Here is a 6,032-nt window from a genome sequence, read left to right as displayed (position 1 = left end):
ACTCTGCCTTGTGCCCCGGCATCCTCCACGGCCTTCCAGCAGCATCGATAATATGGACATGAGCAGAGGCCTTTGATTTGCTGAATCAGAGGATCCCATCTTATCTCCCCTGTGCGTGTGAACAGGAAACAGAGTGGATACATGTCAGCTAATGGCTGCTTATAGAGTCGATAAATCTACATATTTTTTTTGTGCATAAGCGATATTCACAGAGACATCTGCATAAAAGAAAGCCTGCGATAAGAAATAAACAAGTGGCCATAAAACAAATGGACTACACACAAATGCACCACAAAAACTCATTCAGGAAAAGTCAAAAAATGCCTTTAAGACGATTAGAAGACTATTTTAGACTATTTTGCTAGTTTTAACAATACTAGTCAAGAAAATATTCGGCAAAGATATTTTTTACTTAAAATAAGACAATTTTGACTGTATTTAGGAATGTTAATGGCTTATTTAGGGTAGCCTAAAAACCTTTAATAGTGTGACATATTTCTATATCTGTTTAATTAACCTTAACAAGAGAGCACATTTTTACATTAATAAAAACAAGGAGTAACAATTTGAAAGGGATTGATATAGACCAGGGGTCGGCAACCCGCGGCTCTAGAGCCGCATGCGGCTATTTAGCGCCGCCCTAGTGGCTCCCTGGAGCTTTTTCAAAAATGTTTGACCTTTTTCTTCCTTTTTTTCTCGTTTTTTCCTTTTTTTCTCTTTTTTTCTCTTTTTTTCTCTTTTTCTTCTTTTTTCTTCTTTTTTTTCTTTTTTTCTTCTTTTTTTCTTCCCTTTTCCTTTACTTTTTAATTTCGACATTTCGACTTTTTTCACAAAATTTTTACTATTTCCTTGACATTTCAACTTTTTTCAGCACGGGGCAGCATGGTGGCTTAGTGGTTAGCACTGTTGCCTCACAGCAAGAAGGTCCCCGGTTCGACTCCCAGGCCCGGCAGGGGCCTTTCTGTGTGGAGTTTGCATGTTCTCCCCGTGCTTGCGTGGGTTTTCTCCGGGTACTCCGGCTTCCTCCCACAGTCCAAAAACATGCATATTAGGTTAATTGATGACTCTAAAATTGCCCGTAGGTGTGAGCGTGAGTGTGGTTGTGAGCATGGTTTGTGTGTCTATATGTGGCCCTGTGATGGACTGGTGACCTGTCCAGGGTGTATCCCCTGCCTCTCACCTGAAATGAGCTGGGATAGGCTCCAGCAGACCCCCGTGACCCCGCAAGGGATAAAGCGGTTAAGATAATGAATGAATGAATGAATTTCAACTTTTTTCACAAAATTTTTACTATTTTCTCGACATTTTGACTTTTTTCTCGAAATTGTACTTCAACATTAATCTCGACATTTCGATTTTTTTTTCTCGACATTTCAACTTTTTTCTCGAAGTGCATAATGAAAAAAAAATCTTCGCCCCAGTTATAACTAATATAGAAACATGCAGCATGTGTTGCCTTCATTCTAAGGCTTATAAAAGACTTTTCATTTTTTGCGGCTCCAGACATATTTGTTTTTTGTGTTTTTGGTCCAATACGGCTCTTTCAACATTTTGGGTTGCCGACCCCTGATATAGACCATATGGTCTAAATATGACTGTAAATCATATTGTTATGATTTAAAATTATGAAAATATGAATAATTTGTTTGTTAAGATACACACAATGTAACTTACACTCAATGTGGTAATTTAGTGGTAATTTAGCTAATGATGTAAATATCAAGGAGAAAAGTCTGTTTGGACTCGTCGATCAAAGCTGGTGTTCATGATGGTCCTCACCTGTCCGACAACATGGTTCTTCTTAAATCAGCAGTCCACCTTCACACCCGTGGTAGAGGCTCCTCATCTTACATCTTCATAACATGAATCCAGCTCGTTTCTGTGGTTTCAATGTTTGTTTGCATTAGTGGACAGAATGTTGGCTGGTTTGGGATAATTTGGGCAGTTCTGAAACAAATACACCTCCAGTGCTAATATGAAACAGATATCAGTAGCGCACACGGAGAGCACACAGACACAGCCCCTACCCCTGCCAAGATGGCTGATTATGTCACTTAGTCAGAGGTCACTTTGCTCCTGGCAACATAGACACACTATTTGGACTTGACCTAATACACCATGCAGATATGAAGGCATGAATAATAAGTCATTTAATATGGATTCTCCTGAAGGGTCATACTGACACCAGGAGCACATGACGCAGTGCTGAGTTGCTACGCAAACCTAACATGGGTAAAATAAACTTTTTAAATGATTCAATGTGCGTCCGGCCCAAAAGTGTTATTGAGCTATGATTTCTGAACCATCCAAAAATATTCTAAAAAACCAAGCAGTTGAATTCTCTAAGTCCAAAATTCAGTTAGCATTTGTAAAGAAAAGCAGTTATTAACCCTCAAGGAAAGCATTATCTTTACTTCACCTGGTGTATGAAGCTGCCTCATGTGAAGGTCTGAGAGTAAAAGAGAGGACAGAAGCCACACAATCAACATGGCAAAATGTGTCAGAGCTTTTTGCTCCACTTAATCACTCGGGCCAAGACACAAATGAGCTGTGCTCAAGCGTTACTGAGAATCATGGCTTTCATTCAAGCATCACCCTGGTTAAAACGTTGGATCCAAGGTAAAGGTGCACACCGTGGGCAGTATCGGTGCACGTATATCACACAGATACTGAGGATTTTAGGAGGAGCACAATCATGGCTCAACAACTAAACAAACGTCCGTGGTAATCATGAATTTGATTCCAGATATAGAATTGAAAGCTTTCTCTCTACAACTTCACCAATGGCACCTTTCAACACATTCTCATTGTGATGCATTATTTTATAAGAGCTGCAGGGCAGTGGATCGATCCTGAACCCTAATTCAGTTCCAGCTGCTTTAAAAGACAGTCTTTGTCACTCGCTGTTGGTAACCCAGGAACCCAGGCTCTCCTCCCACACACAAGCTGCTTGTAACAAAAATAATTGTCCAATCAGGAGGCTTTTCGTCTCTCAGTCTATTTATTAATACAGCACTTCATCACAAAAGCTTAAGTACTAAGCCTTAGTAAACCTTGCCATTAAACTGATTTGTAACACAGGGCGTAAGATTCAGGATGTTGGCTTTCTTTGGTTCCAAATTCATATTTAATGAGACAATTTCTAACAACGAGGAAAATATTAATAAGAATAAGCATTATGGATGACGATGTTTACACAATAAGATGTGTAAGTAATGATGAAATGATAAAGGAAATGTTGATGAGCTGATGGCAAATGCAACATGATTATACTTTTTTAATATCCTATCATTTTAAAAAACAATTTTGCCATCACGTACTTTCTTAGTGTCATTCAGAAGCACAAATTAAATACATCCAAATGATTATGGATTGAATGTTTAACAAGCTCTACTATGGGTTTGTGAAAAAACTAAATCAGCTCGCAACATGCAGTTATTTATTTGTCCAGTGTGTGTTGTAATAATGAGACGAGAATACGGGAGAATGAACAGACCTCATGGCCAGCGTGCAGACAATATCTTCATAGGCACCTCTGACACAGTGAAAGAGCGTTTCAGTGTTGGGTTGGCCGGGACATTTCACTCCTTCTCCCAGAAATGGGGAGTAATTTTCTCTTTATTTCACGTGCTACGATTCAGCACAGATAGACATAATAAGATGTAAATTGGCTGAGGGCTGATATAGGGGAGGGTTGCCTCACTTGGAGTAACATGAACAGCAATTAAGCATGGGAGAGACAAGTGTGCTTTGTCTCCATGGATGTGGGCTCGAGCTGCTCCACCAGTCGCAACATCGTCCCCAGAAAACAACAGAAAAAATGACCAGGGCAAGTCCAGACTGAACAGTGAGTTTTCGTCACAGATAAAGCAGAACCTGGCGCTTTATCACATAATATTCCTAAATGCAGCGTGAATTTACAAATGTGTTGTCAGTAATATTTTGGAGAACTATGATGTCCTTAAATGACTGATGTATTCACCTCTATAACTGTAACTGCATCTCATTCAGAACTGACAAATTCAGGACCTCCTGACGTTGTGGTTTGTGGTTTTTCCCAACACATAGTCTGATCTTTACAAACAGGCTGCAGACTTAATGGGACTTTGGGGAGTCAATCGGCTCTTTTAGGCAAATTCTAAGAGAACCAAAAGACACAACACGAAAGAAAAGAGATTTGTGCACATTTGAGCAAGTTCGTGTACACAAATGTGAATGCGTTTAGTGCTTGCAAGTTTGCTTTCCCTCTTGTATTTCTGTGTGCAATTGGCAGCAGGCCTGGCAGGGCCATTCTTGAACCGTGTGGCCCGTCACCAGCGGTGATCCCCTATTATTAAGAGAACTGTGTGATTTCAGAGATTCAGCCAGAGATCTGAGAGACCATTTCACACTTGAAAATGGCATAAAAATGAGATTGTGGTCCTCTGGTGGCTGCAAAACAAAGTTTGCAGCGATTGAAAGTGCTGTTCATTTAATTTTAATCTGTAATATATTAAAAAGTGCTGCTTCTACCTTATGTAACATCTCTGGTGGGTTGACACCTCAATGAGGACATTTGAGTGGGGAAATATAATGAGTAAGTGGTGTCTAGAATTAAGTGTCTTTTTAATAGTTGAAGCTGTGAACAACAGCACAGCAGGAACATCATGATAGACAATAAAATATTAACCCCTTCCTGGAAGACGAGTGAGAGTCAGCTCTAACTCACAATTCACAATATCCAGCTCGTCTTCCCATTGGCTTTTATTGAAACAGTGTTTTTCAATAGGGACACATATAAATACTTAGAATGGACAGCAATAGAACAAGGAATGACAAAATAAAAGCAGAAGTCATGCATTTTACATACAGTAGGATGCAGTTTTGATAATATCATGGACAATTCTACATTTTTTAACAACAAAAACCCTCCATTGATCCATTGTCAGCATTCACTTTCCACATGTCTGTAATTAAACTCTGAAGTACAAAAACATTTTTTATAATTTACACATCATTGCAAATTTCTCAACTGCCGCCTCAGTGCATAATCATCTTCATCATTATATTTTTAAGCAATAAACACATCTGTACATCCAGATCTCAATTTTATTTTTTTGTTTTTCTTTTCATTGACATATAGTCATTGAAACAGGAATCATAGGGCGGTGGGGTTGGGGGGCGGGGGTGCGGGGTTGAGGCAGAAATCACAGATGGATAAGTATCAAAAGCTTCAGAGGTCTTTGGATCTGAGTTTTTTTTTTAACATTCACAAACACTTCACTCCCTGTCCTAAGATCAAATCCAGTTGTTTGATCTTGGTTGTCTCTGCATCCCTGGTGTGTGTGTGTGTGTGTGTGTGTGTGTGTGTGTGTGTGTGTGTGTGTGTGTTATAGAGAAGTAGTCAGAGAAGAAGGAAGCATGTGTATGTGTGTGCATGTCTTTGAATTGATATTATGTGTGTACATTCACTATGTAATTTGGTCCTTGTAAATTTATAATTTGGTTAGATGAAGAGTGTGTTGGAATGCTGCCAACCTTCTACTGTGTGTGAATTCATTGACTCTACTGACACTACTGAGCCTTACTCATAGCCCCCTCGTCTTCATCCCCCTCTTCCTCCTCCCTCCTGATAGGCTCTCACAATGACACAACACAACCTTCAAGCCCAAGGTTGCAGCTCACCGGTCTCCTCTTCCTGCAACATGACAGCATCACATCAGTCCTTTCTGCAACTCAGCAGCCTCTTCTTGCTTCTAGTGTGACAGCGAAGTGCATGCAGCCACCCATCTGTATCCGCGGGCTCCACAGTAATGTAATTGCGGCTCTTTGAGTATCTGCGCAGAGCCGTGGTGGTGCACTAACCTAGATGGATGGAGAATGGTTGGCAGTGCTTGGCCTAGGTAATCAGCTGGAATGCTGGCTTGTGCAGAACAACACCTTCTGCTGAGGGGAGTAGCCAGCACTAATTGTTAGAGAGTGACATGGGCCTAGTCGCTGCAGACACCGCAAACAGTTCAGCCTAATGCAATTAGATACCATGTTCTCCTGCA

This window comes from Cololabis saira, chromosome 22 (genome assembly GCF_033807715.1).
Source record: "Cololabis saira isolate AMF1-May2022 chromosome 22, fColSai1.1, whole genome shotgun sequence".
Classification (NCBI taxonomy): Eukaryota; Metazoa; Chordata; class Actinopteri; order Beloniformes; family Belonidae; genus Cololabis; species Cololabis saira.
Note: the sequence above shows the minus strand (reverse complement) of the source record.